At 36.6% G+C, this 16,874-nt stretch overlaps 1 pseudogene; it reads right to left on the bottom strand.

Annotated features, from left to right (window-relative positions):
• Nucleotides 1-1,458: 1,458 nt before the first annotated feature.
• The window catches only part of LOC143599052 (PI-PLC X domain-containing protein At5g67130-like), a 47,554-nt pseudogene continuing 32,138 nt past the window's right edge, over nt 1,459-16,874 (bottom strand).

The following is a 16,874-nucleotide window of genomic DNA, read 5'->3' as shown; positions in this document are numbered from 1 at the left end:
TAATAGATGGAGTTTCTCTCCTTAGTCGTCCCTTATATAAGACTAAACTGTTATGGAGCATTTAGCTAACTAAAAGTTTTGTAAATTACTGTCATGTAGAAAGTAATTAAACAAGTTATTAATCATGTTGATGGTGATGATTAGACCAATAAAAAAAACATAAAAATTGTAATGATGGTGATGTTAGGCCTGAGTAGGATGGCGATGGAGGTTGGAAGGGGTGACAATTAATTTGGGTGTAATGGTGTTTGACACTTTTACTGTTTTGTAATGGAAGTGGGTGACGCCCATAGCATATTGTCTAATAGTTATCTAGTCAAACAAGTAATAGTTGCGCTATCTATCACACTTCAACGAGCCTAAGACTTTTTTCCGTTTCTCTTTTTTCACCTTTTCGTATTTATAATAATATAATATATTAAATATAGTAACATATTTGATATACTTGACTTTAACTATATAAAATTATTAGTATATCGGTAATTTTAATATATATTATCTCAAAATATCGTTTTATCAAAGTGGTAAATATTATTAGAGATATAAAAGTGCTAGGTTTTCTTTGGTTTAAATATAGGCCAAAATATTGGTCGAATTTGTATAATTTTGTCTTCATGTACTTTGCTTTTGTTTCGTGCGGCTGCTCTCCAGATTGTAGAGGTAGCTGTGTGTTGATGTCCTTGGTGTATGTGGGCATTGGTTGTTTATAAAAAAGCATATTTTGAAAAAAAATATTATTCTATAATCTTTCAATCTTTACTAATTATTTAATATTTCAATGATTCAACACATTACAAGTGCAATACACAAGTTTTAAACCTAGTGTAATAACATTTAAATATAAAATCAATGTGTAATCATGAAGAGCTTAAGTGTTTGAAAATGGGGAGCATCTACAATGAAATTCTCATTCCCATCAATTATAATTTAATCATAACCAACATACATATTTATCCATAGACTTTGTTCATTTTTAAAAGCGCTTTCACATCTTATTTCTTATATATATATACACACTATATATAAAATAAAAACCCATTTGAGTTGTGAAAACTCGTGAAAACCCTATGTAACATCGTTGTTTTTTGTTACATGTAATATATGTTGTAACATTTAATACAAAACATCGAAACATAAAAAAAAATGTTTTGCTATTTTTTAACATTTTTTTACTAATTTTTATATATGTTTTCAGGAGAGAGAAAAAGTTATATTTATATTTTTTATTCACTTTAATTGTGGACCACAAGATTTAAACATTAATTAAAAACATGTGGTTGAGAATGAGTTTCTAGAGTTTTCACAACTCAAGTGGGTTTTCATTTTATACTTAGCTTATATATATATATATATATATATATATATATATATATATATATATAATCTATCAAATAATACACATTTTCACTCAAAATAATATTAAAATATAAGATGGCGTGAAAACCCAAATATGAGATTTTACAGCTTAATTCCTCCTCCAGCCTGCAAAATGCGAAAATAAACCTCAGTGTTTTCATCATTACATTTTGTTAAACATAATTAACCAAATTTATCAAATAATTAACTTACCAAGCACGAATGTATGTCATTGCATCCGCACAAACGCTCTCCATTCAGCAAATCAACGGCCTGGAAAACTCCTCCGCCTTCCGCTTCTCTAATAATCAAACAATGTCTCATGAAACTCAAAGAACAAATAGTTACAACAGCCTTTGGTTTAGTACCTGGTAAGAATCAACTGCAAGGAAGTTGGCCCAACGATTGCCGGAATCAGTGTAGCATGTGTTGGTAATGTTCAAGAGGCCGCTAGCAGCACCAATATTATTTATAAGGCATGCCAACATCCTTATAGGATTTGTACGGAAATAGTTGACTAAAACAAGTGATTTTGTTTTATCATTCATTGGAGATGCCTCTTTCCTGTTATGGACACTCTCCTGGATTTATTCCACTATCACCAACTGCATGCAATCAACACAAATAAAATATTATAAGCTTTATATAACATGGTCTTTGAAGGATTAATCACTCGTCATCAAAGTACAAGGGGTCGTAGTGTAATTAGTTATATGTATGTTTAAGTCATACTTAAGCATGTCTGTAAAGTGTAGGATTAAAGTGTGTTAGGCCCCGTTTTGTATATTTAGTCTTTTGTATTGATTCAGTTATGTATTTGGGCCGATTGGTTATTTTGTACATTGTTGGGCCACGGTCCATTGTAAAGAAGCTCATTGGGCATTAGAAGTGGTTTACTTCTCATGCATGCTTCCCTATAAATTGGAAGCATGCCATGAGAAGTAAAGAAGTTCTGGAGTTAATACACAATAGAAAACCTTTTGAGAAAAACACTACTCTCTCCTCTTTTCATCTCTCGGCTCTCTCTCTCTCTCTCACTCTTTCCTTTCCCTAACCGAAAATAAACTCAAGATCCGAGACCTCTTGGTTGCTTAGTGTGATTTCCGCTAGCACTAAGTTAGGTTGATCCAAAGACGTTGTTAGATCCACCCGTGTAAGGACCAACAATTGGTATCAGAGCATCGGCTCACTAGTTGAGGGTTTTTGGATCACAACCTTGGGTTTTGATCTTGAAAAGAAGAAAATAAGTGTTCAAGTGTTCTTGACAAGAAAAATATCAAAAATACAAAAAGAATTGGCAAAAACTTCATAAAATGTCTTAGATAGTGTTCTTGGTAGAAATTTTTAAGTGTTAAAGGTGGTGTTTACGGGTTCCAAGTTTGTTGGATTGATAAGTAAAAATTTCGCTTCGCTCAAGCATTGTACCAAACCTTGTACTTGTACTGACAAAAGTGGGTGGAACAGATCCCAAGGAAGATTTGCTTTCAGAAAAATCATTTCGCTTCGCTTGGATTCTTTCGCTTCGCTTGGAATCCTTTCGCTTCGCTTGAAGCCGTTTCGCTTCGCTTGAAACTGTTTAAGCGAAAAAGTTGACTGTTTTGAAAATTAAGTGTTGTTGAAGGCTTATACCATGGCTAGTACTGATTCAGAATTATTGAAGGGTTATTTTTGTTGGAAAATCAAGTGGGAACACCTCAAAAACCTCCTAAGTTTATGACCTTAGATGATAACTCTATTGATTTTAAATGGAGGTTCATGAATTTCATCTCATTAACTGAAACTGATTTGATGAGATGCTTTGAGGAGGGTCCTCATGTTCCAGTAACTCGCACTGATGCTGGGGAACAACCTAAGGCACCTGAAAATTATGATCAAGATGATATGGATAAGTTAGCACAAGACAAGAAAGCGTTTCTGCTGTTGACAGTTTGTCTTTCAAATGAGATCACAGAGACTCTACGTGAACACAGAAGTGCCAAGGGATTATGGGAAGCTCTTGTTGAGATGGTTGAAGGAAATGCTAAAATTAGAGAAAACAAGAAAGCACTGTTGAAGGAAGAATTCAACATGTTCAACCATCGTCAAGGTGAGGCTGTGCTAGACTTAGTGAAGAGGTTTAAGAAGCTCATGGTCAAAGTAAGAGCTGCAGGTGTTAACATTCCCAACTCTAAGGTCAATCACAAGTTGATGAACTCTTTGCCTTACAGTTGGAGTGTAAACACAATAACTATCAAGAGAACCACAAATCTGAATGAGATGACAAATAGTGAATTGATATCCACTATCAAATCATTTGAAATGGATGAACAGATGAGGATGAACAATAACATGAATTCTTTGAATCAAGCCGGAGTAAGTACTACATCTTCTAGTGTGCCAACGGCTTTTGTCAGCAAAACCCAACATAATGTATATCCTGTGACCAATCCTAAGTATTCACCAAGTGTTCCTTCACAATCAACAGCATTTATCTCCACCAGCAACCCATCAACTCCATCTAGTGCAAGTTCGTTTCAAAAGGCAGTTGACAATGCAGTTGCTCAAGCTCTTAAGGCACATGGAATTTCTGCAACAAAACCTCAAGCAAACAAGCCCTCCAGCTATTGTGAAGCCATTCCCGTGCTGAATGATTCAAATGTGACACTTGTTAAAGCTTTTCTGTCTTGTCATGAAGAGCTATTGCAAGGAAAACTGTTACCAGCTCAGTTTGAGATAGGTGATTTAAAAGAAATCAATCAAAAGGATCTTGAGAAAATGGACATCAAGTACCAGATGGCCATGGCTGTGTAAAGGGCCACCAATTTCATCAAAACCTACGGAAAAGACAGCTTCAATGATTCTGATCGAAAGCGAATTGGTTTCGACAAAAGCAAGCTTCGATGCTACAATTATGCAGAAATGGGTCACTTTGCCAGGGAATGCACAAATCCTCCCAAACCAGCAAATGATATTCATGTGACAGAAGTAACTGATGAAGAAAATGAGAAAGCTACTGGAAAGAGGCCTGAGGAACAAAAGCCAAACATCTCAGCTCCAAGAATCGGGAATCGTCCATATAAGGGCAGCTCAAGTTCAAACTCAAGAGCCCTTGTCTCTTAAACAGAGGTCCACACTGGTATGGATTGGGACGAACAGTTTCAAGAGCTGCAGAATCCACTGAATATGGCTGGCATGGTTTTTCACTTCAAACAATGAAGCCTCTTCATCTTCTACTGCTGGTTCTAGTGCATCACACCTTGATGAGGTAAAACGAAATCTTTGCACGGAAGAGTGTGTTAACAAGGTTACATACTATAGATACTTACAAGAAGAAGTTTTGAAAGAAAATGCAAAACTTCGTTAGTTGAACACTGAATATGTAAAAGCTGATAAGATCTACATTGAAAAGATCAAAACTCATCACGATTATGTAGCTAATCTTAGACTTGAAATTTTTCGAGATAAACATAATGTCATTTATTATAAGGACATAATTAATGTTTTAAAAGAAGAAATTAAGAAATTAAAACTCGAAGTTTCTGATAAGAAAGAAAAGGAAAAACAAGTCGAAAGGTTCGAGGCATCATCTGAAAGATTAGATGATCTTATTGGAGCCCAGAGAAGCACTAAAGTTAAAGCGGGGTTGGGGTATGATTACACTTCCGTACCACCACCATTCAATGATAACTACACCAGTTTGCCCCACTTTAGCAATAATACTTCTCCTGATAAAGAAATGGCCTACGGTGTTGGTATGATACCAAAACCTGTGACATTTATTCCCGCAGTATCTCAAACTGTTGCTCCAATTCAATCATTTGATAAATCTAACGTCAACGTGTCTTGTGAAGGTGATTGTGGGAAAGTTAATCAGGGTTTTAAGCAAAATGGAGGATTAAAACCACGTTTTGAGTCGTGTGTGGGTCTAACAAAAAGTATTAATAACCCTGTCTGTAACAAAGTTTGTGAATCCATGTTAGAATGTTTGATGTCGGAATCAAAAACTGTATTTTGTGAAACCACCAGTGAAGACAATTGTAATAATGTATGTAACGAAAGTGAATGTTCTTCGTCTGATTCTTAGTGTGAAACAGTTTTTGATGAAACAAAAGAGGCTAAAGTTAATGTCCGAACAAGTTCTAATTTCTCGTCAACTGATCGTGATTTTGAGAACTTGAGAAAACAAGAAACTGTTTTTGAAAATGAACAACCAAGCACGTCATGTAAATATGTGCCTTCAAAGGAAATTTCATTTTCACAAAATACTACTAATAGTAATAGTTCTTAATTTTATGATCAATTTGATAGTACCTATTACTACTCTGGTCATAAACCTAGGCAGTCAAATTACTTTGCATCTAATCATTCAAATGTGTTCTCAGATAGTGGTTATCAATACGTTAACTCTACCACATCACCTCACCCCACATATTTCAGTGATCAACATGTCTATGATTGTAACAAAAGAAAATGTTGTTTTGTGTGTGGAAATCCGTCTCATAGTGCGAGACACTGCAAGAACTGGCATAAGCAACAAAGAGACGCTAAAAGTAAGTTTGGTCAGACATTTACTGAGTTAAATTTTCAACCTAAGAAAATGTCATATCAAACTTGTACCTCAGCCAGTAAGACGGATTCAAGAATTAAAAGAACCAATAAACCCAAGAAACCCTTCTGGCTAACACAAAGAGAAAGAAAGCGGTTAGCCAAAGGGTCAGAAGCTGAAAACCCTAAAAACCCCTCTAAACCGTTTTCCAAAGCAAACACAGAAGGTTTGATAGTTAAATTCAAACCAAAACAAAGGCAATCAAGAAAACCTTTTCAGAACCGAGTAAATCTTAACACAAGTTCCTCGAGTGATTGCAGTTCAGATTCAGATTCTCCAAAAGATTACATTTTTAAGAATCATAAAATAAAGTTGGGTGATTTTCTGTTTGCTTTTCCCGAGACAAGTTTGTCTCGGGACCCTTCTACTAACTAGCTACTCATGTATGTAGGGTCAGCCTGGAAGACCTGTCAATAGTATTTGGTACTTGGACAGTGGCTGTACCCGACATATGACAGGAGATGAGTCCCTGTTGTTTGACATTAAACCTTTCGATGGTGGACATGTTTCCTTTGCTGGTGACATAGGAGGAGAAATCAATTAACAAGGCAAAGTCTCAACTGGCACATTGACCTTCGACGAAGTCAATCTTGTGGAACAACTCAACCACAACCTGCTCAGTGTCTCTCAAATCTGCGATAAGAAATTTTGAACTCTTTTCATTGAAAATGAATGTCTTATTCTTTGTTGATACACGTTTTGTACATCTCAGTCTTTATCAGGGCATTAATGTATTTAGTATAAAGTATAGGGGTCTTAATGTAAATATGGCAAAATGAGCCATTCGCTCTAATGTAATGTTACATTTGTTACCCTATAACGAATGTAACACATTCGTCTAATTGTAAGCTCATTCGTTAACCCTGTTTAACGAATGAGATAACGAATGAGGGCTATTCGTTATATGTTAAATGTATTAACAAATGAAGAGTTCATTCGTATGGTTTAATGTAACGAATGACACATTCGTTAACTGTTGAGTTAACGAATGTGGTCATCCCCTATATATAGTCTGTAAATTATTCATTAATGTAAGTTTTTCAAGTTTTCAGTTCAGTAATCATTCTCTTTCATTACTCTGTCAAATTGTCATCTCCATAATGTATTACAGCTTAATCGTATAACAATCAATATGTGTATCATTGTAATCAAGATCTAGATCCATATCCAGGTTCTTTCAAGTGGTATCAGAGCCTTGGATCTGATCTACGATACATAATCAAGTTTTTATCGTAATCAATTGATCAATTTCGAACAAGAATCAATTGATTTTGTGATTTAATTGAGACTCAAAAACAGAGTCTTGTTGTTCGTTAAATTGAACCTGATTGAAGAATGATTGTGAGTTCGGACTAGGAAATTAAGGTTCGGATTTGGTTTTGGATTGTTTTGATATAAGTTTTAAGTAGTTTTAGTAAGATTCGGACGAGTTGGAAGTTGAAATTAGAAGTTTGAATCATTGAAGACTTATTCGTTAAGATGAAGTCTTATTTGTTAGGATGAAGCCTGATTCGTTACACTATTTACACTCATTCGCTAAGACCTAACCACTCATTCGTTCAATCTTATTCATGCATTCGTTCAACTTTATTCATTAAGCCTGATTCGTTAAGACACATACGTTAACTGTCATTCGTTAGCAAAATTTTAACGAATAACCCATTCGTTAAAGTAACCCATTCGTTAAAGTAATCAATTTTTAAAGAATATCCTATTCGTTAAAGTATTAACGAATATCCCATTCGTTACTGGTTCATTCGTGTGAACAGTAAACGAATAACCTTTGAAAGTTTGACAATTTTAATCCCTGAAGTTTATCATGGCTGCTCAGAATTCATCTTATTATGCGTGAGCATCACAGAATGTCTTATTGCAACAGATGCTGACGATGGATAACGAGATTGGCAGTCATAATAAGTGTCCCAAGCTGTTGAAACTATCGGACTTTGCCCGTTGGGAACCAAGATTCCGTGCACATCTGGGATCCGTACATCCTAGCAGTGTTCGTTTTCTTGATGATGTTTATGCTGCACCACTGATCGGTAACGACAATACAAGTTGGACTCCAAAACCTTTTAAGGATTATGAGACACATGAGTTGAAGGACTTTGAAAGTGAAACGAAAGCATATTCTACACTCACTATGGCTTTACCGGAACATATTTTTCATCAATATAGTACGATCAAAGTCTGTGCTTCACTGTTTACTACCTTGAAAACGAGAAGTTTGGGAAACACTCTCGAAAGTAAGAAGACTTTGGTGAAATTTCAATTCAGAAATTTTATCCTGATGAAAAATGAAACTATAGAAGAAATGATCAATCGTTTCAGCCATTTGATTGTTGAGATGTCATCTGTTGATCTTGAGCCAACTGAACAAGATAAGATTGATACTTTAAAGAATGCTTTACCTACAGATTATTCAACTTTTTTGTTCGTGCTTAAAGAGAACGGTTTCTTTCAGAAACCTGAACTGACTGCTGTACAATTCATTAACAAGATCGAAGAAAGGGAATTTGATCTTAAATGTCAATCTACCTTGAAAGAAAATCAAAATCAGCAGTCATCAACTCAGAATCTGTTACTTTATGGTGGTGCATTACCGGCAAACAATGCGACAAGCTCAGTGCCTATTAATGAATTCTTTGCTCAATCTCTAGAGGGTCCTAACGTAAACAATTCTCCTAATGTTTGTTTCATGGCGAGTGGTGCAACTGGAAACTCAAATGCTCATACTTCAAGCCTACCCAAGGTTAATTTACAAGAAGCTGAACAACAGTTCGCTTTTGTATGTGCGTTCATGACTTCATATGAACAACTGGTGGGAAGTAAGATTGCTACGAGTGATCTCACAGATGAGGACTATGATCAAATCGACCCAGATGATCTTGAGCTTATGGATTTGAAGTGGAACATGGCCATGATTGTTCGAAAGGTTAAAAGATTCATGCAACGAACGGGAAAGGATTTTCCCACGTTGAACAAAAGGGTTGGATTTGATAAATTAAAAGTCAAATGTTATAATTGCATTGAATTTGGCCATTTTGCTAAAGAGTGTGACAAGCCGAAGAAAGATTTTTCTGGCTCATGCAATTCTGATCGTTCTTCTACATAGTCTTCATCTGGAGGAGATAAAAGTAACACTACTAGCTCTGGTGATCAAGAAAAATCTCCAGTTACTCAAGCTTTATTGGTAAATGATGGAGTTGATTGGTCTCAGCGTTTATTGGGAAACCAGGCAAATGTTGCTATCGTTGAGCCTGTGGAGAAGTTTGAGGATGCAAGTAGCGATAATGTATTAGAAGGTAGTGATTCTTCTGACTCGGAAACTGACAGTGATCAATCTCTGTCATCTTCACAAGAATTATCTCCTGAAGAAACTGCATCTTATGCCTGCATGGCTAAGATTGATGAGGTATGTCCTACACCTCAAATTAATGTAAATTTTTCTGAGTGTGCTGTATTAAAAGCCAAACTTGAAACAACATTAACTCAAAACAATACATTTACTAATGATTATTTTACTATCAAGGAATGCTATAAGCAAAAGACAAAATTGCTTGAGCAAACGAATCTGAAAATTCAGAAATTATCAGATAGTAATCATGATCTTAAAGCTAAGGTCCATTGTAAAATTATTGAAGTGGATCAACATTTAAAGGAGATTCTTCGTCTTCGAACTTGCATTTCCAAACTCGAACAAGAAAAAATGGAATTAAATCATAAACTCAATAAATTCAGAGATTCTTCTTTTCTTTTGAATGAGATAATTGAGGTTAATCATTCACACAAAAAGAACGGAAAAGCAGGTTTGGGATACGTTGAAATTCCTCCTCCATTTAATCAGGATTACAGTAGCATTCTCAAAGCAGAAAATTCTTTAAATATGCCTACTGTTAAACCTGTAAATGTTGAGTCATGTGAACCGACTCGTGAACCAGCTATTATTGAAAGCAAAAAGGTGTTTACCAAAAATGAAATGGACGGTTCAATTGAGGAGTTGACTGAAACAGATGTGATTGTTAAAAATAAGGACATTCCAATTGATAATCACATTCTGTGTGAATCAGAAGATTTTGAAAAAGTTGTTTATGATGCAAAATCTTCAAATGTTTCTGTAAACAATTCAAGTGTTCCTAATGAGCTTCCTAAAGTAATTCCAAAGGAACAAGTTAATGTAACTTCCACAGACAAGCTTTCAGTATCTGATGAGGAATTAAATCAATTTATTAATCCTCCACTGAAAACTTCAACTGGAAAAGTATTTAAATTAAAAGGTCTCTCAAAAGTGTTCTCAGACAAAGAAGTTCCATTGAATCTTCTTAAACCAGAATTGATTGAAAGTGTATTTCAAAATGAAACTACTCAAATGACTGAACTTGAGAGAAAATTTCTTCAATCAAAAACTAGTAATGTTCAAAAACAAAAAACAAATGTTTTTAAACCTATAAAATTCATCAAATCGTCAGGTTTGGAAAATTCATCGAATTTGACAAATCTTGAATTCTACAAAACGAAGAAGGGTTTAAAACATGAGTCATCAAAGAAGGTCACTTTTGAGACACCTAAATTTGATAATCTGAAAACTTTGTTATCACAATCGACCGGTACATCATCACAACAAAGTTTAGAATCTCGACTATGTTTCAAGTGTGGTGAACCGGGTCACGTTTCAAGACGATGCAAAGCAAAGATCGATAATATAAAAAATTATTCAACTTGTCAAACGAATGATTTTTCTAACTTAAAAAAATCAAGTTGATGATTCCTTGATTATGTATTCGAACATCAATCCGAGGAAAGTTATTCAGATTGATGCACTTAATGTATTGAACACATGTGTTGACCGTGCTCAACCCATTTGTTCAAACACAGATTCGGGAAGAATTCGTGATGGTTATCTTAAGAAGAAATCTAAGAAAACTGCCACTTATTCTCAAGTACCGAATATGTGTGTTAATTTATTAAGTTCTCCAAAGGTTTCAAAGGGAGAGCCCAAGACTGAGGTTTGGGCTGCCTTTTTGAACTAATCATTTTACTTGATTATGCAGGGTACATTTAGGTCCGTATCAACTCAAAAATGGATATTGGATAGCGGATGTTCTCGGCACATAACCGGTAACATAGACCTTCTGCAAAACATTAAAGATATTCAAGGGGGTTATGTGGCGTTTGCTGGTAATCAAGGAGGGATGATTACAAAAGAAGGAGAAGTTTCAAACAGTAGAATTACGTTTGAAAAGGTTAATTATTGTGAAAAGGTGGATCACAATCTGTTGAGTGTTTCACAGATTTGCGATAAGAAGTTTACCACCATTTTTACCGACAAGGAATGTGTTATTCTTCAACCAGGATTCACAATCCCAGAAGACATGGTTGTCATGCGATCACCTCGATCAAATGATATTTATGTACTTGACATGAGTTACAATGTAAAAGTTTCGCCCTCATCTACTTGCTTCGTTCTAAAGCAACAGAGAAAGACTCTATTATTTGGTATAGACGCATGGGACACATTCACTTAAGAAAAATAAACTTTTTGATGACAAATGATTTAGTGAATGGAGTGTCCCTCTAGAACTTTAAATTTAATGATCATTGCGTCGCATGCAAGAAGGGGAAACAAAAGAAGAAATCTCACCCGACCAAATCACTAAACGATATCGTTACTCCTCTGGAACGACTTCATATGGATCTCTTTGGTCCAGTGAACCGTGCTAGCATTGCTGGAGATTTTTATTGTTTGGTTGTGACGGATGATTTCTCTCGTTACTCGTGGGTGTTATTTATGGGATCGAAAGATCAAACTCCTGTACTGATTCAAAACCTTCTTAAAAAGATCGAATCACTTTACAATCTGAAAGTGAGACGAATTCGTAGTGACAATGGAACTAAGTTCAGGAATAATGTATTGGATTTCTTCTGTATTCCGAAAGGAATTCATCGGGAATTTAGTGCACCTTATGTTCCTCAACAGAATGGTGTGTCTGAGCGAAAGAATCGTACGTTGATTGAAGCTGCACGTACAATGCTGGCCGATTCTAAGCTACCTGTTCAATTCTGGAACGAAGCTGTGAATACTGCTTGCTACACATTGAATCTCGTACTAACGGTAAAGAAGCTCAAGAAGACTAGTTACAAGCTTCTACATAATTGTAAACCGAACTTAAAGTATTTGGAAACATTTGGGTGTCCATGTACTGTGTTGAAGAAAGATGTTGGAAAGTTCGATGAGAAAGCTTTTGAAGGTTATTTCTTGGGTTATAACTCTCCGAAAAAGCGGATTTTCAATCTTTCTTTTGGTTGCGTAGAGGAATGGTATCACGTTGATTGTCAAAGTTATACTACACCACCAACTGGTACAGGACCTGATTGGATGTTCGATTATGAACGATTATTTAATTCATTTACATCAACAGTTACTGATATACCTGAGGATCTCGTTAGATCGTATTTGGAGGATCAATGTCTTCCAAATCCAAGGTTTTATACGGTTGATGCAAGTGACTCCGAATGTATATGAAACGTCAAACGATGTTTCTGAATTTTCCGATGATGCTGATTTTGTTGATTCATCGTCTGTATTGGTAGATGATGCTCAAGAACCTAACGAGCCTATTCTAATCAGTGATGATTCATCATCTGTCTCTTTAGACACTGCGGATGAGAATATTACTAATTTAGGTAGTAATGTATCTGTTCTTGCGAATCCTACTTTACGGATTCGTTCGCAACATCCACGGGATCAGATAATTGGTGATGTGAACGACGGGGTTCGCACAAGGCACCAATTGGCTAACATATGTGATGATTCGATTGTTTGTGCTTATGCGGATTTGCACTCTTCGGGTATCCTTAGTATCGCACAATACACCTGCTTTTTATCACAGATAGAACCAACAAGTGTCGCAATGGCACTCAAGGAACCATCATGGGTTGAAGCTATGTAGGAGGAGCTACAACAGTTTGTAAGACTGGGTGTATGGGACTTAATTGACAAACCCGATCGCGTTAAAAAGGCGATTCCTACAAAATGGATTTTTAAGTGCAAGAAGGACGATCGTGGGGTTATCGTGCGAAATAAGGCGCGTTTGGTCGTTCTTGGTTACAATCAACAGGAAGGCATAGATTATACAGAAGTGTATGCTCCAGTGGCACGACTGGAGGCTATACGAATATTTCTTGCCTATGCAGCCTACAAAAACTTCAAAATTTATCAAATGGATGTAAAATCGGCATTCTTGAACGGAGAAATTCATGAAGAAGTGTACGTGAAATAGCCTCCTGGCTTCGAGGATCCAGACTTTCCTGAGCGTGTTTATCGCTTAAACAAAGCTCTGTATGGTTTGCATCAGGCCCCGAGAGCCTGGTATAGCACGTTGGCTGATCATCTGATTGAAAGTGGATTCAAGAAGGGAACTGTGGATTGTACGTTATTTTACAAGAATATGGGTGATGATCTGCTCCTCGTCCAAATTTCCGTGGACGATATTATTTTTGGTTCGACAAACGATAGTTTATGCAAAGACTTCGAGAAAACAATGCAGACAAAATTCGAGATGAGTTCAATGGGAGAAATGAGTTTCTTTCTGGGTTTGCAAGTTCACCAGTCTGACGCCGGGATCTTTATCCATCAGACAAAATATGTGAACGATGTCTTGAGACGATTCAAGATATTCGATGGCAAAATTCCCTCTACTCATCTTCCCGTGGGTCACAATTTATCACCGGATGAATTGGAGGATACTATAGATCCGACCCTATATCGAGCTATGATTGGATCACTCATGTATTTGACTGCTTCTCGACCGGACATTATGTTTGATGTCTGTTTGTGTGCTAGGTATCAATCGAGTCCCCGAGTGACTCACCTGGCAGCAGTAAGGCGTATCTTACATTATCTGCGGGGAACTCCAGACATCGGGTTATTGTAACATCCCGAAATTTCTAAAGTAATATTTAATATATTATTTTGTCGGGTGAAATAAACGAGTTAGTGGAACAATAATAATAATAGCAAAATATGAAGACTTAGTAGGATAATTAGATGGGATTAGATATGGACCAAAAGGAAATATGGGCCTTCGGTCCATGGGCTTAAGGGAGTATAAATACCCCCTTAAACCCCAATCCTTTCCATTCCATCCATTTATCCATCCTAATCTCTACACACTCCAAAACACACACAACCCGAACCAAGATCCAAAGGCAAGGACCCGAGCTCGTTGGTGCTAGATCGTCGTGACGAACCAAAGCAACAAGACCAGCTCGTGTTCGTAGTTCGACTCATTTACGGTACGTTTATATCGAGAACATGTTCGTTTAGGTTTGGATTAGTATAGAAATGATAGATCGGTGTTTGTATGGTAAAAACGAATCCTACAAAGCTAAACTTACTGAAAATGGTTAAGATTTGATGGGTTAATCGATTGATAAAAGAACCCGTAACCTATATGCCTAAATCGCACCCCTTAAACATCGATGTTAGGCCGATTTGATGGTTGGGGTTTGTAGGCGCTGGTCAGACGATTCAGTGGATACCTAAATCGAGTTATTTGGTTAAGAAACGAAGATGATTAAGGACGAACAGTAGCTGCAGCCGACAACTTCGCCTACAAGCTAAGTTCGCCTGATGAACTTCGCCTGCAAAGCTAAGTTCGCCTGATGACAACTTCGCCTAAAAGCTAAGTTCGCCTAACGACAACTTCGCCTAAAAGCTAAGTTCGCCTGATGACAACTTCGCCTAAAAGCTAAGTTCGCCTGATGACAACTTCGCCTAAAAGCTAAGTTCGCCTGATGACAACTTCGCCTAAAAGCTAAGTTCGCCTAAGGTTTAACTTCGCCTAGAGTCAAGTTCGATTAGAAAATAAATTAAAACGATAAGTAAAATTAATCTAATACTAGGCCACCAGATTAAATCAGGCAAGTATTGATACGTGTAACTTATACAGTCAGCCGAGCTCAGTTAAAGAAGGGATTCACAACTATCGGAGGAAGAAGCAGAGTTCATGTGAGTTTCTAGCCCCATTTCCTTGTTATGTTTTTGGGGCTGTGTGCATACTCGATATGAAGTGTGAATACACTTACCTTAAGTGGTAAGTGTATGCTATAGATGCTATATGAGGGATATATTTTATAATGCTTGTCGGTACGTGAACGATCTTCGGATATTGCACGTATCGCCAAGGATAGTAAATTCCAAGTGGTTGATAGTGTGTATGAATGTTATGATGTGACTTGTTTATTACGTAAATACTGAACTGATATGAAGTGTGATATAGGCAGGTAGAGGTAGAGTGTGTTAGAAGTGGCAAGAGTCTAGTAAGGGTGTTAGTGGCATAACGTGAGCGTGTGACAGGGAAAGCCTGTACGTGCCATCGTTATTATGTGTGTATGATTGTTGATGTGACTTGCTTATTATGTAAATGATATGAAGCGTGTTGTAGACAAGTAGAGGTAGAGCGTGTTAGAAGTGGCAAGAGTCTAGTAAGAGTGTTAGTGGCATAACGATAGTACGTGGTAGGGTAAGCCTATATGTGCCTTCGTTATTAAAGTGGCAAAGTGGCATAACGTTATACGTTATTAAAGTGGCAAAGTGGCATAACGTTTTACGTTATTAAAGTGGCAAAGTGGCATAACGTTATACGTTATTAAAGTGGCAAAGTGGCATAACGTTATACGTTATTAAAGTGGCAAGGTGGCAAAGTGGTAGGCGTAAATAAGAGGCTAAGTGGTAATGTAAGCAGGTTAGATAGTGGACTACGTGTCTGCGGATACGCATATGATGTATGTAGTGGTAGTATGATAAGTTGCTTGATTAACTAGAACTCACTCAGCGTAGCTGACTTTTAGTATGCACGCAGGTGATCAGACCAAAGAACTAGCATGAGGATGGCACATGGCATGGATTGAACGGCTGGCATCTTAAGATGGAAGAAAAGATGTTTTAAATATAATGATTTGTTTTATAGTATCAGAGAAGAGATTGAATGTTTTGTAACGAATGCTTCAAGTAAACGTTTCCGCGAAAGTTTTAATTAACTCTGGTTGCAAGAACTGTGTTTATGAGTAAATCCGACGCTAAAGTAGGGCTACCGGTTTGGGGCCTTACAGTTATGGTACCCCAAAGACGACAACTTTGATCTCACCGCCTTTACTGACTCGGACTATGGAGGTTGCAAGATAAATTTTAAATCGACAACGGCGGGATGTCAATTCTTAGGAAACCGGCTTGTTTCCTGGCAGTGTAAGAAGCAGACAACGGTCTCAACTTCAACAGCTGAAGCGGAGTATGTGGCGGCCTCGAGTTGTTGCTCACAGGTTCTCTGGATCCAGCAACATTTGCGGGATTATGGTTTGCAGTTTCTTACTACTCCTATTTTTATTGATAATTCTGCTGCAATTTCTATCACCAAAAATCCGATTCAACATTCAAAAACAAAACATATTGAAATCCGTTATCACTTTATTCGTGATTGTTATGAAAAGAAATTAATATCAATTGATAAAATTCATACGGATTTTCAAAAGGCTGACCTTTATACTAAAGCTTTTGACAAAACGCGTTTTCAATACTTGCTTGGTATAAATGGTTTAAAATGTTTCACAGAAATTCAAAAGCTTGGTTAGATTATTTTTTTGTTTTGTTTGTTATTTCATTTTTTACTTTTTTTTGGGGGAGATAAAACTTTCAAAGTGTTTAAACAATTGGTATCTTTCCTACATTTGCAAAGATTTCTTGAAAAATTACTGCAATTCGGGTGGTAATATGTGATTGCAATGCTATGTTTGACCGAGTTCAAGACTGTGTTTGTTCTTCGATTGGTGATTGATTTGTTCAAGATTGAAACCTGACTATGTGGGATACGAGTGTCTGTCCGATTACTTCTTTCTGAGGGACTTTGATCTTGACAATGTTGGCTACGAGTATTCG

This window comes from Bidens hawaiensis, unplaced genomic scaffold (assembly GCF_021521415.1).
Source record: "Bidens hawaiensis isolate Kalapana, Puna unplaced genomic scaffold, B.hawaiensis_p1.1 tig00051441_1, whole genome shotgun sequence".
Lineage (NCBI taxonomy): Eukaryota > Viridiplantae > Streptophyta > Magnoliopsida > Asterales > Asteraceae > Bidens > Bidens hawaiensis.
Note: the sequence above shows the minus strand (reverse complement) of the source record. Positions and strands in the feature narration are given on the sequence as shown.